General features: G+C 40.2%; 1 pseudogene; it reads right to left on the reverse strand.

The window, feature by feature from the left end:
- Positions 1-9,177: 9,177 nt before the first annotated feature.
- On the reverse strand, positions 9,178-10,244 carry LOC112414523 (heterogeneous nuclear ribonucleoprotein A3 pseudogene; annotated as a pseudogene).
- Positions 10,245-18,759: the final 8,515 nt, after the last annotated feature.

The raw sequence follows: 18,759 nt of genomic DNA on the forward strand, positions 1-18,759 counted from the left end.
AACCATCTAGAATTCACTTCTGTATATCATATAGATTCATTTTTTCTCCATAGAATAAGCCAGTTTACCATGAACCTTCCTAAAAATCATCACTGATTTGTGATGCCACCTTTTTTTTTTTTTTGCGGTACGCGGGCCTCTCACTGTTGTGGCCTCTCCCGTTGCGGAGCACAGGCTCCGGACGCGCAGGCTCAGCGGCCATGACTCACGGGCCCAGCAGCCCCACGGCATGTGGGATCTTCCCGGACCGGGGCACGAACCCGTGTCCCCTGCATCGGCAGGCGGACCCTCAACCACTGCGCCACCAGGGAAGCCCTGTGATGCCACCTTTATCATATATCAACTTCCCATTTATGCAAATGTGTTTCTAGGCTCTGCATTTTATTCCGTTGGTCTATTTGTGTGTTGCTTTTATTATTCTGGCTGTGTAGTGTGCCTGAATATCTGGTAGACAGTTCATGTGCCTTATAGTCATATACATATATGTCAGATTCAGTATATTACGATCTTCACACTATCCTTCATGCTCAATTACCAACAGATGATTTTAAACTACCATGTAGAGAGGGTGAGGGGTGATCTTTAGTACTTCTGTTTTGCTGAGCAAGGTATACAACGAAAAGATAAGCTGAATTACTGATTTGTCACCTGTGATCTTCCTTCTCCACCGTTTCCTACACAGTGCTCCATCTTTCCTTTCAATAATACTGACTATGGGCTGAATTATGTCCTCCCCCCACTCCCCCACCCCCGCCAAAAAATGCATATGTTGAAGTCCTAATCCTAGTACCTTAGAATGTGATATATTTGGAGATAGGATCTTTAAAGAGGCAATTAAGTTAAAATGATGTCATTAAGGTGAGTCCTAATCCAATATTACTGCTGCCCTTATTAAGAAGAATAAATTTGGACACAGAAATGTACAGAGGAAAGACAGTATTCAGACACAGGGGGAAGTTGGCCATCTACAAACCAAGGGGAGAAGCCTCAGAAGGCATCAAAACAGTTGACACCTTAATCTTGGACTTCTAGTCTCCAGAACTGTGAGAAAATAAATTTCTATGTTTTTAAGGCACCCAGTCTGTAGTACTTTGTCATGGCAGCTCCAGCAAACTAATACAACCAGGTACTGAAAGAATATCAGTTTAAAGAGGTGCACCAGAAAAGCAGTTAATGATGTGAAGTAATGGATGTGTTAACTAATCATATTGTGGTAATTATTTCACAGTCTCTGTATATCAAATTGTCATGTTGTATACCTTAAATTTACACAATGCTACATGTCAATTGTATCTCAATAAACCTGGAAGAAAACAGTCATGTTAAAAAAAAATAAAGAGGTGCACCAAACTTTAGTCTAGTTATCATGCCCATATACCTTAACCTTGCCCTGTCCAAACCTATGGCTCTATTTTGGTCTTTTTTCTGAGGAGTAGACCAGCTCATCAACTGTATTTTTGCCACTCCTCCATGGATATCTATCTAGCACCTGGAACTCAAGTGCTCCAAATCTAAGTCGTGATGTTTTCCTTCAATTCTGTTAATCTCTGGTTGTCTCTATCTTACATAATGGCCATGGAGAGGCCTAAGACTCATTCTAGACTTCTGCCCCTGCCCTCCTATACATCCCTTTGAGTACACATCAAAAGAGTCAGTTTATCCTACTTTGGCTCTTTTCTCAGGGTGTGCTGTTATTCCCTTGATAGGGAGGGTCTAGAGCTTCAGCAGGGTGTGAGACGGGACTTGCTCCCTGCTCATTGGCTCTTGCTGCCCTGTCAGGGGCAGGGTCTGCTCCCCAGTTGTTGGAACGAAGCCCTGAGGGTTGGCTTGATCAGGCTCTGTCACCCTTGAGTGCATGCTCTGCCCCAAAGGAGGTGATTGCTGTAGCAAGTGAGGTCCTTGCGCTCACAGAGAACCTATGCACTGTTTGTGTAGGTGTCTGTGGCTCCGTTCAGAAGCAGCCCAAGGTTGCATCCCTTCCTCTGTTGTGCCTGTCCCAGATCTGGTGCAAAGCTGTGGTGTGGAGTAGGCTGGGGCTGGGGGTTGAGGTGCTGTGGCTGTAGCAATTGAGGTGGCTGTGCTTCTGCCAGAGATCTGGGCTGCCTCTGTGGCAGTTTTGACCCAGCACCTATTTTCCCCAGATCCAGCACTAAGCTGCAGCGTGGAGTGGGCGGGTGGAGCCGGGGTACTGTTGCTGGGAGAGGAACCGCTGTGTGCTCCTGTGGGCACTGACACTGGCCACTGCCGCTCCACCCAGATCACAGTCCAGAACCCCTGGTCTGTTTCTGCATGACTAGACTGCATCTTTTCCCAGGGCTCTCAGTTGGCCCAGATCTTACAGCAGGCTGTGGTGTGGAGTGAGTGGGCCTCAGGTGTTCACCCTGTTCAGACTGGGATGTGAAGTGAGTCGGCTGCTGTCTGTGCAAGGCTCTCTCTGCCTTGATTGTCGGCAAGCCAGCATGCACACACCCCTCACAAGTGGAGTCTAGGCTTCACCAGCCCTTCTGTCTGTCCCAGTGATTCTCCCAGCAGCCACGGGGGCTTGTCTCCTCCACACAGGATCCCAAGACTGTGATGTCCAGATTGTGGCTTGACCTGTTGGCGCCCCAGGGTGAGGGTCCACCTATGTGAACCTTCTCTTCCTTACAGCCCCTTCCCTGGGGTGCAGCTCCCGACCCGATGCCTCTTTTCTGTCCTACCCAGTTACATGAAGATCTTTCTTGCAGCTTTGATTGTTTAGTTCTTCTGATGGTTTCCGGTTAGTTTTCTGGGAGAATTATTCCACACGTAGATGTATTTTTGATGTGTTTGTGGTGGGAGGGAGCTCCATGTCCTCCTACTCCACCATCTTCATCTATGATTCTATTATTTAAATTAAAAAGTTCGAATTCCTCAGCAAGGCATTCAAGGTCTTTTATAATCTGGTCCAAACTACCACTTCAACATTTTTATTACCACATCTTCCTCTTGGCCAAGTAAGCTTCACTCCTGCCACACCAATAGATTTTTTTACATCCTCCAGTACAAAATATATTCTCACACTTTGTTTTTGGTCATGTTAGTCACTGCATGTGATGCCTTTCATTCCCTATTTTACTGTTAGAACTCCACACATCCTTTGAGGCCCAAATAGATTGGTATTTTCTCCAAGAAACTGTCCTTGTAAATTGGCACTCCCAATTGTGATTGGCAGTTTCATACTTCGCACCTCCTATTGTACTTTTTGAATCCCATTTCCTTCATATTTACTACATTTTGTTTTAGTTTGGTATCACTGGCCTTCCCCAGGAGGTAGGAAGCTTTGTGAAAGCAAGGGCAATTTTTTTGTTCATTTTTCTATACCAACCCACTATGTAGTGTAAGGCTTTGTACACTATAGGTGATCTTTAAATGAGCTGAATGAGTATAAGGGTTTGCAAAGTATCAATTCTATAAGTTTTGAGTTTGAAAACATGTTACCATTTAATTAACTTTAGTTCACTTATTTTGTGGAAAATATGGTTTACTCGTTCACAGACCCAAAGGCTGATTTCTCTTTTTGGCTATAAAGTAGATCTTAGAAAATATTATGAAAAATGAAGTGCAAGTTAATCAGAGAAGTGAAAATTAAATTTTCCTTGAAATGTCCTCAGATTCAAATTCAGAGAAACCATTCAGAAGGCAAAAATGTGGTTAAATTTGCCAAATCTAAAATATTTTTAGTAATATTTTATGGTGATTGTCAATCTTCTCAGGGCTCAGACACAGACTATGGAAGAAGCAGGTCTACTTTTCTGAATCTAGAGGAAATGCTATTTGGAATTAAAAGTGGCCTTGCAATCTGAGAGACTATATAGCAAAACATACAGCACTTGAGATGTAGCCAACACTAAGTAGACTCAAACCTTTCATTATCTTTACCCTTTCCCCCAATTATTTTTGAAAGCAAGTCTGATATAAGTACCATTTACTCCTAGGACAGGATCCTGTGGAGTCAATGCCTAACCCATTACACACTCTCAAGTTATGGTATCCTTTTGCCTTAGATTCAGTTGTTGTGTTTGTTTCTTGCTTTAAGGAAGAAACTTCTTAAAGTTTCTTACTGTAGAGTTGTGTTGGAGAAACTGTTCTAATTTAAATGTCTTATATGATTACTGTGTGTGCTTTTTAAGGACTCCCCAGTGATGCCTTTTAGAGCCCTGGGTCTTCAGAGTCCACGATTTGAAAATTGCTGACTTAATAATTTAATTTAGCTTTATGGAGGAAACATAATAGTTATTTTGCTCTGACAGCATGAGTTCTGAATGTTTCCACTCCCTAGAAGTTGATAAGGCAACTCTTCACTAGATTTCTTAAAATTCAGCAAGGAGAACTCTCTTAGTGCTGGTTAAATGAAATGCAGTTAGAAAATTTGACAGGAGAAGGTAAAATATTTGACATCCTCTACATACTCATATATAATGCTCTCCATACATGTGGATTCCATTTCTCCACCCAATTCCATATTCACTGTATAGAGTACTGAGTAGAGTTCTCTTTGCTATACAGTAGGTCCTTAGTAAAAATACTTAATGTTTTAAGTTGCCAAGGCTGTGAGTGGCTGGAAGGCTCTCACACTGCCTTTGGTTTGTCTCATGTTTTCCCCCTTAGAATGTAAATTGCTCAAGTACAGCTACCTTTTTGCCTTTGAGACTCCTTTTCAATCAGCATAAATAAATGATTATTGACCTTTAGGACAATGGTATCAGGCTGGAAAGGGTGGTAGCCCAACTACAGACAAAAATATTGCTGCCTAGATACAGCAGCTCAATCAAAAAGTTGCATACACATATTCTTGCTTTGAGTAGGGCCTGCTGTATGCCTCATTTCACTAGTTTTGTTTTCCTTTTTGGAGGGTTGCTTTTAATGTCTTTGTCTTTTAGTTATGCAGCTTTGTAGCTGCAGTCAGTCTTCTCCACCCTTGCCCCAGGCCTACCAGAATAAGGGTAGTTGATTTATGCATCAAAAGTCTGATAGTACATAGAAGGTCATTCATCGAAAACTAAGGGGGCTGTTTAAACAGTGGTGGTCATGCAAATTAGTATGATTGCTGGCCCAGGTCCTGAGAGAAATTAGGTTGAGCTGAATGGAAACCAAGCTATGAGAAAGTTTGATTTTAAATAAGGTTTGAGAGCATACGTTTCTACTCTGGTACCAGATTTTTTCATGTCCCTATCGTGAATTGCTACCAGTTGCATGAAATTAATAAATGTGTATAATAGGGCTATGGAGATTGGCTGGGGGGTGAGTCTGTGGTAACAGCATTGTTAGGCAGATAGATGTTTTTAGGCAGATAGATGTTTTAAATTTATCTTCACTGTTTTGTTAGACAACATGAATTATTTTGAGATATAACTTTTTTTTTTTAATAATTCTCCCACACCTGCCTCCCCCACCCCGTAAGGAAGCCTGACACCAAGAGAAGGAACAATAGATTCCTTTGACTCTGACCCTCTGTGCTAGTCTGACTAGAGTTTTGTTTATTTAATTGAAAGATATTTGACATATAACATTGTACAAGTTTAAGGTGTACAATATGTTGATTTGATACACATAATATGATTATAGATTGTAATATGATTGCCATTGTAGCATCAGTTGGCACCTCTATCAGGTCACACAATTATTATTTCTTTTTTTGTGGTGGGAATAATTATGATCTAGTCTCTTAGCAAGTTTGATGATTATAATACAATATTGTTGTCTATGTTCACTATACTGTACGTTAGATCTCCAGGACTTATTTATCTATTGGTTGCAAGTTTTGACCAGAGTTATTTTTAAAGATGCTGTGGATAATTTCCCTTCCAACTGGTCTTTCTCTGTCTTTGGCTATTCTGCCACACTCTTCCAACAATGGACAACTTGGGCAACTGATAGGGCGAAGCTCGAGAAGTTCTGGACTTGTGCAGTGAATAACAGGAAGTGGTGCAACATACCTTTGGCTAATCCCTCTGAAGTCCCACCGCCCCCCTCCATTAATTTCCTTGTGCTATTTCTAGTTGGCAGCCACTGCTCAGCATCTCAAAGAGATGGTAACTGGATTTAGTGGGACTTCTCTAAATCCCAGAGTCATTAAACTCTCATGATTCTATTTTCACTTATATTTATCCTTTATTCTCATAAATAATATCAAGACACTCTCTATGTTGAATCAGCTATGGAGGATATTAAAAAAAATAAACACAAAGCTCTCACTGGATGCATGACGCCCTTCTTTAGGTTGGCTTTTACATTCTGAAACATACATGGAAGAGTGCATATAGTGTAAATGTACAGTAAAAAATAATAAAATGAACAGCAATGTACCCTTCACCCAGTTTGAGAAATAGAACATAACAATACCTCTGAATTTCCCTATGTCGTGGGTCCCTTCCTAATCCTATCACCTCTTGCCTTTCAGAGGTAACCACTATCCTGAATACTGTTGTATTAATTCCCTTGCTTTTTTTGCGGTACGCGGGCCTCTCACTGTTGTGGCCTCTCCCGTTGCGGAGCACAGGCTCTGGAGGCGCAGGCTCAGCAGCCATGGCTCACGGGCCCAGCCGCTCCGCGGTATGTGGGATCCTCCCGGACCGGGGCACAAACCCGTGTCCCCTGCATTGGCAAGCGGACTCTCAACCACTGCGCCACCAGGGAAGCCCTCCCTTGCTTTTCTTTATGGTTATACCACATATGTATGTATCCTTAAATAATAAATCACTTAATTTCATGAGCTTCTGAACTTCATATGAACTGAATCACATCTACGTGTATGCTTCTGTGACCTGCCCTTTTTTGCTCAACATTATGGCTTTGAGATTAACCTGTGTTGTCGTCTAAAGCTGTGTTTTGTTTATTTTTATTGTTGTATTTAATCTATTGTTTGATCTCAATTTTTATATCTATTCTCTTATTGATGGATATGTGGGTTGTTAAACTGTATACACTAAGATTATACATTATACCTTACATTAAGATATTAAATAGAAAATTTCTAAACAAAATATTTTCAAATTGTTTAATCATATTTCCTTTTTGCCTGAAATGGCTATATGCAATTCAACTGAACGTTTCTCTAATTCGTAAACTGCTCAGGCATTATCATAGCAGTCACGTTGAAAAGATACTAGTGATATGTCGCTAAAAGGGCACATCAGCCACAGACAGACAGAAATATATTCTGAAGTGGGTTGAATAAGTGTTCCCCCTGAAAGTCCATGCCCACCAGGAACATCATTATGTGAACTTATTTGGAACTAGGGTCTTTGCAGATGCAACTAATTAAGATGAGGTCATATTGGATTAGGGTGGGCAGTAAATCCAATGACTGGTGTCCTGACAAGAAGAGAGGACACAGAGAGACACAGATGCACGGAGAAGAAGGCCATATGACTATGGAGGCAGAGATTAGAATAATGTAGTTACAAGTCAAAGTATGCTAAGGATTGCTGGGAGCCACCAGAAACTAGGAAGAGGCAAGGAAGGAATCCTTTCCTAGAGGCTTCAGAGGGAACATGGTCCTGCCAACGGATTTCAGACTTCTAGCCTCCAGGACTGTGAGAGAATAAGTTTCTGTTGTTTTCAGCCACTCAGTTTGTGATCATGTGTCATGGCTGCCCTGGGAAACTAAAACACCCTCCATGAGTAAAGATGGATGAGATGCACCTCATGGAGCTTTGTATTTTAGAAGACCCTGCCTAGTTTCCCAGCTTCAAAACTCTCAAGTAGCTGCGTCTTGGTGGGGCTCCTTGGGCACCAGGATCATGACCTCCTACAACAGTTCCACAGGCTGAACTGCTGTCCACAATGGTCCATCTGCAGTTGGCTGACGGAGTTGATGTCAGGTTGTAGAGCTCCTGTTGGGCTGTACTCAGTGAGTTCAGGCAGTGCTGAGGGGCAGCTGACGTTATAGGGCTTGTCCTCTGGAAGGACTGTGGGCCCACCCACTCACTGTGCCTGAACAGTCCTCCTCAGTCCTGGAAGAGGCCGTGTCTGGATGGAGGTGATTAGCCTAGTGGAAGCTCTAGCTGCCCCAAGTCCAGCTGATCACCCCAAGGGTTGACAGGATTTTCACACTGGCTGGGAAGCTCAGCTCTCAGCCAGAAAGCCTCAGCAAGTACCTGTAGGGCAAAAGTTGCCTCCAGTGTTTGAACAAGCACTGTTGGCTCTGTTGGCTCTTATTTTCTTATTTCTGGCCTCTGAAGGAATCCTTTACTTCTCAACAGCTTTGCTATAGATTTTAAACATTTTAAATGTTTTATTTAGCATATTAACTTGTGCTGTACTAGAAGGTTTTCTTTGGACATTTAGTCTATCATTTGAGCCTAGCCACTGAGGGCTAGAATTTAGCTGTCCCTTGCAAAATGGCATTAGTGGTTAACCAAGAATCATATTCTACTGAAGAAATATAGGTATTGTAATCTGTTAGCTGTCCATGTTCATTCTTTAATTCAATAGTCATCTATATAGGTAAGCCAGTGTACTAGATATCGTTAGGAATCCAAAGACAATAGAATCACCTTAAGCCTAGCAGACTATCTATAAATCAGATTAAGTATCTGGTAATTTTGTTTATAGTTTACCCATGACATAATTCTGTGTATTAATTACAAATTTCAAAAAAATAAAAAGAATTTCCTTCCATTGGTGTTAAAGGAGAAACATCTAGATACGGCTGTAGATTTGCTTGATCATAATGTCTAAATTTGGGATTACTTATGAATTAATCTGCCAGTTACAAAGATATCTGTAACAGGGAATGCCCTTACTTTATTTTTATTGTTTTGAAAAGTTAAAAATTCCTTAATTTTTTATTCCTGGTACGACTACCACAATTTACAGGGCAATATACCTGATATAATGAAAAGAAAACGACAAAGCTACAACAGATAAAAGACCTCAGGAATGTACATCTAATTGACACTACATTGCATTAATAAATAGCTGCACTTTTTGCAAACTGTGTCTGTGACAGTCCTGAACAAGAAGGGTTTCCTGTTAAGCTGCAGTACCTTTTCTAACTATGGATCATCATTCCTTCTATGGCAGATTTTTACAGTTTCTCTAATGCTTTGGGGACGACTTTCTCAAAGTAACCTGCAGTTTTCTCGATAACTCCTTGCTCTCTCTCCTGCTAAGAAATGTAGCCCTTTTCTTCTGAGTTTTTAGAACCTTCTGCTACCATCCACCACTTCCACCACCAGATCCATAACCACCACCATAGGGACTGCCCAAACTTCTTCCACCAAAACTGTCCCCCTTTATGGGTCCATAATTTGATTGCTGTTGTCCACTATAATTTCCAAAATCATTATAGTTCCCAACACCACCATAGTTACCTCCAAAACTTCCTCCTTCATTATAACCATCATATCCTCCACCGCTGCCTCCATATCCACCACCTTGGTTTCCATATCCAGGTCTACCACCACCAGCCTCCTCTTCCACCGAAGTTTCCACCACGGCCAAAGTTACCTCCACCACACATAAGTTGCCAGATCCACCTCCACGACCTCTTTGTGATCCAACAGACTGCATTTCTTGTTTAGAAAGGGGCCTTTTTCACTTTACACTTATCCCCATTAATAGTGCGGTACTTCTGAACAATAATTTTATCAACTGTATCATGATCATCAAAAGTTACAAAAGAAAATCTTCTCTTTTTTCCACTCTGCCTGTCTTCCATAACTTCTATGGTTTCAATCTTGCCATACTTTTCAAAGTAGTCTCTCAAATTATATTCTTCTGTATCTTTTTTTTTTAACATCTTTATTGGAGTATAATTGCTTTACAATGTTGTGTTAGTTTCTGAGGTATAACAAAGTGAATCAGCTATATGTATACATATATCCCCATATCTACTCCCTCTTGCGTCTCCCTCCCACCTTCCCTATCCCACCCCTCTAGGTGGTCACAAAGCACCGAGCTGATCTCCCTGTGCTATGCAGCTGCTTCCCTGTATCTTCTTTAATACCACCGACAAAAATTTTCTTCACTGTTAGATGGGCATCAACCTTGTGTGGTTGAGCACACATTGCTGCATCCACCCCTTCAACACAAGAGATACTCACAAAACCAAAGCCTCTGGAACGTTTTGTTTGGGGGTCTCTCATCACCACATAATCTGTAAGTGTGCCCCATTTCTCAAAATGTTCTCTTAAGCTACCATCTGTAGTTTCAAAGCTCCGACCACCAATAAACAGTTTTCTCAACTATTCTGGTTCCTTTGGATCATGGCCCTGCATTTTGAGACTGGACTCACCTCTTCCAAATTGAGTTCAATATCGCCTCTACTTTAAGTGTAGTCAAGTAACTTAATTTCATGTAGGCAGCTTCCTTTTTTGCTTGTAGGGAATGTAGGTGTTGGCTCTTGTATTCTTTTTGAATGTTATTTCAAAAGCTATTTCTGTGTACCATCTGGTACACCATTATTCAGCTTCTTTAACAATAAATAGCAAAGTTGTCACTAACCTACACAAATGAGGGCTGTTCCAACTCTGCTTTCCTGAACTTGAGGCACCAACTTGATTAGAGAAGGGAAACTAAAGACTCCACTTTTCTCCCCTACTATCCCTCATCACAGCTGATCAAAGTCCTTTCTCCTGTACAATCTACCAATGGGGGAGGGGTACTGGTTTGCATGAAATTGTACAGTGAGTGATTGAGAGGTCAGTCTCTGAAATTCAAGTCCTGGCTTTGAAATATCCTAGTTGTGTTACTGTGGTAGGCTCTAACTTCAAGCCTGGGTTTTCCTCATGTGTAAAACTGGGTGCAGTAGTATGTTTTGCAGGATGAGAGTAAATATTAAATAGGATAATGTATGAAAAGTGATTACATATATTATCTGGCATTAGTTCAGTGTTAAATAAATGTTGATATGAAGCTATGACACATGTGGTCCAGTCTTACAGCAGTATAGTAGTCAAAGCCTGGAAGTTGAAAAAAATCTAATATGCTCAGTCTCCTTACTTATACTTAACCAACCCTCTGAAGAGGACACATAGCCTTTAGCAACACTTCTTAAACCCTCTTTGCTTTCACACCTACTCAGTCAGTTATTTGACTCACCTTAAACTCCTGCCCCATAGACAAAGAGCCTCTCCTCCTTTCAGTCCTCCCTCTTCTCCCAATTTTGAATCACCTAACAGCAAGGAAAGACACTTCTCTGGGGAGATCTGAAGAAGAAAATGAGTGGGCAAAATCAAAATTCTCTTAGTGGTTGTTAACCACTGTTTGTTTGATGGTGATAAAATGGCCAACATACCAATATACAAAAACTGCTTTCTCCCATCACATTTTATCAATTCTGATGTCCTTTTAAAAATTATCATTCATTCACACATTATTGTAAGGTTCTGCAGCCAGAAAACTGAATCACTGACCAATCAGATTCAAAGGACTCGTAGTTTTGATGGTCAGGGGAGCAGGTAATTTTGGAGCAAGGTGCTCCAAACACTGAGTGATAATAAGAAAACCATAATACCATTTAAAGTATGATGTACATTTGTATTACACTTTACAATTTTATGAGTGTTTTCACATAAGTTATTTAATCTGATTCCCCACAAAAATCTTGTGAGGTTGGCAGACTGAGGATAATTGTCTCCATTTTAATAAATGCAGAGACTGTAACATAGGAGACTGACATGGGAGGTGCTGCAGTGAGTGGCTTCAGACAGTCAGAGAGTCAGATGAGAGCCCTGGTCACCCAGGAGGGAGGCCGATGAGGGCCACAGGAAGGGAGGGCCCCTCTTAGCCCTGCCATGGACCCTGAGGAGAAGAGCATCCCATTTGGTACTGACGCCTTAGCTTGTTGATTCTTGCTGTATATCCTTCCAGGCATTTTGTGGCTATCTTATGATGTTGGCACCATAATGGAATTTTATCTGCAAAACACGTTAGCCTAAGAGAAAATTCTATTAACACTTGCCTTTCCTTTCTTCTACTCTGATATTAAAAAAAAAAAAAGAGTTAAAGAAAAATTATGTTTTTTTTTAAGAAACAGGAAAGATTTTCTTAGGTTGATTTTTAATAACTAAGGATTGTTAAACATGTCTGTTGTGGCTTTTAGAGCACAAGGTACCATAGTCAAGTAAGACCTTTTATCCCCCAGTAGAGAGAAATGGTACATTTTATTCAATACATTAAATTATGTAGACATTAGCCACAACATGTTGATTCAGCTTCACAGGAAATGAAAATCAATACCATCTGTGTGGATAGCGGCTCTACATTACCACAGCACACACTGTAATGTGTTCATTGCGTCTCAGCTCCAAAACCTCACTTTATTTAGAATGACATTATTGTAAGATTTTTAAAAGTCACTTTAATATGCATGTAAAAATCCAAATCAAGAAGTCAACAGATTTTGAATCCAGATTTTAGAAGCAATATTCTCCAGCTGCTTTGAATTTGCCTAGCATTTGATAAATTTTGAAACTGTCATGAGATACAGGTCTTGAAAGTCTGTGAGATATGGCCCAAGTGCCTAGCATCGAGCCCAGTACACAGCAGGTGCTCAAAAAATGTTTGTTGAATTAATGAATCAGCACAAGATGCACTATCGATTTCATAACATATTCTTGGGGGGCTTCCCTGATGGGGAAGAATCTGCAGTGGTTAAGAATCTGCCTGCCAATTCAGGGGACACAGGTTTGATCCCTGGTCCAGGAAGATTCCATGTGCCACAGAGCAACTCAGCCTGTGTGCCACAACTACTGAAGCCCGTGTGCCTAGAGCCTGTGCTCTGAAACAAGAGAAGCCAGCGCAATGAGAAGCCCATGCACTGCAATAAAGAGTAGCCCTAGCTCGCTGCAATTAGAGAAAGCCCGTGTATAGCAACGAAGACCCAACGCAGCCAAAAAAATAAATAAATAACATATTCTTGGGAAAAAAGAAACCTTAAAGTAAATGTACCCATTGACTGCAAGATGTACAATGATTTAATTTTAAAAAATATTTATTTATTTATTTGGTTGCCCCGGGTCTTAGTTGTGGCAGGCGGGCTCCTTACTTGCCATTCTAGGGCTCTTTAGTTGTGGCTCGCCAGCTCCTTAGTTGTGGCATGTGAACTCTTAGTTGCGGCATGCGTGTGGGATCTAGTTCCCTGACCAGGGATCGAACCCAGGCCCCCTGCAATTGGGAGCATGGAGTCTTATCCATTGCATCACCAGGGATGATTTTTAAAATGTGAAAAAAAACTGATTAAGAATCTACGGAGGGGGCTTCCCTGGTGGCGCAGTGGTTTAGAGTCTGCCTGCCGATGCAGGGGACGCGGGTTCGTGCCCCGGTCCGGAAAGATCCCACATGCCGCAGAGCGGCTGGGCCCATGAGCCATGGCCGCTGAGCCTGCGCGTTCGGAGCCTGTGCTCCGCAACAGGAGAGGCCACAACAGTGAGAGGCCTGCGTACCGCAAAAATTAAAAAAAAACACGGGTTCACTCCCTGGTCGAGGAACTAAGATCCCACATGCCGCGGGGCAACTAAGCCCATGTGACACAACTACTGAGCCTGCACACCTCAACTAGAGAGACTGCGTGACGCAAACTACAGAGCCCATGTGCTCTGGAGCCCACACGCCACAACTAAATAGAGAAAACCCGCATGCCACAAGTAGAGAGAAGCCCGTGTGCTGCAACGAAAGACCCAGCATGCTGCAACAAATATCCTGTGTGCCGCAACTAAGACGCCACGCAGCCAAAAATAGTAAAATAAATAAATAGTAAAATAAATAAATATTAAATGTATGTTTAAAAAAAAAGAATCTAGGGAAAGCAGTAGTTGCTCTAGGAGAGGCAAGTATAAATGCATTGGAAGTCTGAAGGACAAAGAGTTTAATTTCACACAGAGGGACCAGATAATTTTTTTACTATAATTATCTGGAGGCACTGTTAGGATGGGCCCTTTTTTGAGAGCTCCAGAATTCCTGAGTACGAGTGGCTTGGAGGAAACAATCTGGTTGGGAAGAGGATGACGGAGCAGCTAAGGGACTTGTTCTAAAAATGCATTTGTTTAGCGAGCATGCTGATTTCTTTAGATTGTATGTTTATTATCTGGAGGACCTGGATAGGACTGGAGGGGAGGAGGGGTTGATGGTGAGTATGTAGAATTAAAAAATTTTTCATTTTAGGCATATAGGAATTTATGTCTAGATCTGTATCTTTATCTGTCTACTCTCTGTCTACTTGTCTATCTCTCTTTTGCTTTCTTTTAGTGAAAGCAATAGACTCAAGTTATCTGTCTTTATTGAAAATAATCAATATTTATATTTATTCTATACTATTATACTTCATCATCCTCTTCCATATTCAGGGAATTTCCTGAGTGAGCATCTTTGTCTTCTCCATCTCCATACCCACAGCATTAGTTAGCACAGAGCCTGGCTTTCAGTAGGTGTGAAATAAAGTTATTTATTGAAAGGAATGCCCTTGAAAAGCATAGATGGTATGGTTAATTCTTTTCAGCATGATCACATATCAGTTCATCTTTCATTTTGTAGACAGAATGATGAAGCAAGATTAGAGGCCCAACTTAGAGTCATAAATAAAAGTCAGAAGAAAACCTGAGCAAGAATCCAGAGGATTCAAGTCCCAGTAGTGTATTTTGCATCATATTATCCAAGTTCCAGCAAAAATCACATGGATGTTCCTTGCACATGAATATGTCCTTTGTGGGAATTGGGACCGTTTTATTATTATGTCAAACCTTTAAAAGTCAGACATGCACTTTAAATTGATTTTTGGGGGTAGGTTTTGACCTCTCTTGTTACTACTGTCACATGCATGTGCAAGACAGCTGATGGGAGAGGATGTGTAGTTGCCTCCAAGTAATTACATGCTACGGAGCCTCATCATTTCTGGTTCTTTAATCCAAATTTCTTAACCAACTCCTTTCAAATTGGATCTTTAGTACAGCCATTCTAATTCTATAGCTTCAAAACAAAGTCATTTTTAAAAATATTTATTTATTTTTGCTGTGTTGTGTCTTCGTTTCGAGGGCTTTCTCTAGTTGTGGCAAGCGGGGGCCACTCTTCATTGCGGTGCGCGGTCCTCTCACTATTGCGGCCTCTGTTGTTGCGGAGCACAGGCTCCAGATGCGCAGGCTCAGTAGTTGTGGCTCACAGGCTTCGTTGCTCCGCGGCATGTGGGATCCTCCCAGACCAGGGCTCGAACCTGTGTCCCCTGCATTAGCAGGCAGATTCTCAACCACTGCGCCACCAGGGAAGACCAACAAAGTCATTTTTAAGCTATTTGAACTTTAAATATTTGGAAAAAAAATCTGAACGATTTCTGAAAGCACAAAACAGGTATTTTCTTCAAACTCAAGTAACTGAAATAACTGAAGATATTTAGTTCAAATTGCAAATAAGTTCACCTTTGGATTGAGACAAGGCAAGAGAAATATCAGACCCAAAGGTCAAAAGGAACATTTTGGAGTAAGTTATAAACAGAAAATAGGGATTTAGAATGGAAAAGATGAACTCAACAATAAGATGGGGTCATGACACCTTGGTAAGTATTTTTTATTATTTTTTAAAACTCACTGTGCTATCCCAGGACTTTATTTTCACTGACTCTAATTGAGAATATTTTAGTGATTTTGTGTGTGTGTGTGTGTGTGTGTGTGTGTGTGTGTGTTTAAAGGACCAGGAAATGATACTCTGTACTTTGTTATGTCTTGGTTCAGAGAAATTTAAAGCATATAGAAATCTTGGGCTAGATCTCTTCTCCATTCCCTGACTCTCCCTAGAACACTTATGCCAAAAATTACCATTCTCTGTGGTATCAGATTCTCAGGGAGAAGTAACTGTTTAGAGGAATTCATTTTCCAAATGCCCAAATTTCACCAGATTCAAATAGTGCTGATGTAAATAAATAAAAATTGTAAACTTGAAAAGTGGATAAGATTATTAGATGTGCCTGTCGATAGGTAATTAGCACAAGCACATTTGTGATTTATTGGAAAGTTCAAGGGCAACTGGAATGACTTCTGTTATTCTGCAGTTGCATGTTGGAGTTAAATCTGGTGTTTTCTGGAGCTGCAAAAGTCTGTAGTATGATATTCATCATCATTTTAAATGTGTTTATTGAGTGGGAGGTCTCTAATTAGGAATCTGCTCTCATTCCAGTTGATATTGGGTTAAAATGTACTTTTTCACCAGCTACTTAAAAAGAGTTCCTAATCCAGCAACTCCACTCCTGGCTATTTATCCAAAAAACAAAAACACTAATTCAAAAAGATATATGCACTCCTGTGCAGCATTATTTACAATAGCCATGATATGGAAGAAACCTAAGTGCCCATCAATAGATAAATGGGTAAAGACGATGTGGTATACATACACACACACACACACACACACACACACACACACAATGGAATATTACTCAGCCATAGAAAGAAAAGAGATCTTGCCATTTGTGACAAAGTGGATGGAGCTAGAGGGAATTATGTGAAGTGAGGTAAGTCAGACAGAGAAAGAAAAATACTGTATGATTTCACTTATATGTGGAATCTAAAAGACAAAACAAATGAACAAATATAACCAAACAGAAACAGAGTCATAGATACAGAGAACAAACAGGCAGTTGCCAGAGGGGAGGGAATTTGGAAGAGGAGAGAAATAGGTGAGGGAGATTAAGAGGTACAAACTTCCAGTTACCAAATAAGTGAGTCATAGGGATGAAGTGTACACTGTGGGAAATACAGTTAACAGTTATGTAGTATATTTGTATAGTGACAGATGGTAACTAGACTTATAATAGTGATAATTTTGAAATGTATAGAAATATTGAATCACTATGTTGTGTACCAGGAACTAACAATGTGTTGTAGGTCAAGTATGCCTCAAAAAACAAACAAACAAACTCACAGAAAAAGATCAGATTTATGGTTACCAGAGGGGGGCTGGGGGGAGAGGTAACTGGATGAAGGTAGTCAAAAGGTACAAACTTCCAGTTATAAGATAAATAAGTACTAGGGATATAATGTACAACATGATAAATATAATTAATACTGCTGCGTGTTATTTATGAAAGTTGTAAAGAGAGTGAATCTTAAGAGTTCTCATCACAAGGAAAAATTTTTCTATTTCTTTAATTTTGTATCTATCTGAAGTGATGGATTTCACTAAACTAATTGTGGTAATCATTTCATGATGTATGTAAGTCAAATCATTATGCTGTACATCTTAAACTTATATAGTGTTGTATATTATATCTCAATAAGACTGGAAGAAAAAGAAAAAAGGAAAAATAAAAAGTTCCTAAAGCCAATCATCAGTGTAAAAAAAGATTTAGGAGAATATCAAAAAATATCAAAAAAATATTTGTTGACTGACAACGGAGAGGGTTGGGTTGGAACATATAATAATATATGTTCCATATATTAATAACATGTAATTCTTCCAACTCAAAAAGTCCATATATTAATAACATATAATTCTTCCAACTCAAAAAGTCTACACCCTATCAGGTTTATACTTTATCTGTCCTCAGTGGGAGTGGGGTGGCTCTTCTCACTTTGCAGTGATTTGTCACTCTGCCTAACTAACTGGCCAGTCTCTTGTCCTGATTTTCCCACAATTGCACTGTAGCTTCTAGCAATACCAGGTGTCTCACTTTTCTGCAACCTGTCTCCATGCCTGTACCCTTGCTGTTCTTTCTCTGTCTGAAGTGTCCTACTCATTAATCTCAGCTTTGAGTCAGGACTCAAATGCTACTGCCTGGATAACGGGACATTCTCCTCTCACTCCCAGCATACGCAGGTAAGGTAATCTTCTGATTGTATTTGCTGGCTGGTTTGCATGTCTGATTCCTCACGAGACTGAAATATTCTTGGGGGCAGGTGCTTTGTGTGTCTGTATTTTTGTAACCCTGAAACCTGGCATAGTGCTTTCACACATGGTATGTGCCTTTGAAATATTTACTGAGTGAATGAGTATATTCCTTGGTGTAAATCATAAACATAAATTTATACTGCCCATATATCTTATAAGATTTCTCATATCTATCTCTTTCAGGTATAATTTTCTTTATATAAGTGATGCATGCCTAAAAACATATTTTTAATTTTGAGAATTTAATAAAATTCTAGATCCATGCTGCATTGTCCTATAAAGGAGTTGCTAGCCACATGTGGCTATTTAAATTTAAATCAGTGAAAATTAAATAAAATTAAAAAATTCAGTTCCTCAGTAGCAGCACCAGCCACATTTTAAGTGTTCAATAGACACATGTGGCTTTTAGCCATTGTATTAAACAACACAGACAGAGAACATTTCCATCACTGCAAAAAACTGTATTGAACAGTGCTACCTTAGAGAAATTGGATATCTTTGGTAATGTTTCAAATTCTTCTGTAAAGTAAATAATCATATTCAACTAATTACCTTTGAACATCTGAATGCTAATATAGCCAGGTTTTAAAATACTAGTCTTAGATATGTTACATTCTCTGGTATAGACAAACCCTTTTACAAATATTTTAAACAGTCTATATTTAAATGTAAAAAGTGTTCAGAAAAATAAAATATTGAGACTAGTGAGTCACATGATGACCTAGGTGCACCATTTTCTTACTCTCCCTCCTGAGACACCAATAAAACTAAGCAAAAAAATGTTTTAAGTGTTCTCACTCCACAACATGAAGAGAGTAAGACAAGGATCATCAGTGGACAAGGGGATTCAAGAGGTTTATGAAATATAGAAAGTTGATGAAGCACACTGGAGAAAGTGGCAGCCTATACTATACCTGGAGG

Source organism: Neophocaena asiaeorientalis, unplaced genomic scaffold (genome assembly GCF_003031525.2).
Source record: "Neophocaena asiaeorientalis asiaeorientalis breed wild unplaced genomic scaffold, Neophocaena_asiaeorientalis_V1.1 scaffold70, whole genome shotgun sequence".
Taxonomy (NCBI): domain Eukaryota; kingdom Metazoa; phylum Chordata; class Mammalia; order Artiodactyla; family Phocoenidae; genus Neophocaena; species Neophocaena asiaeorientalis.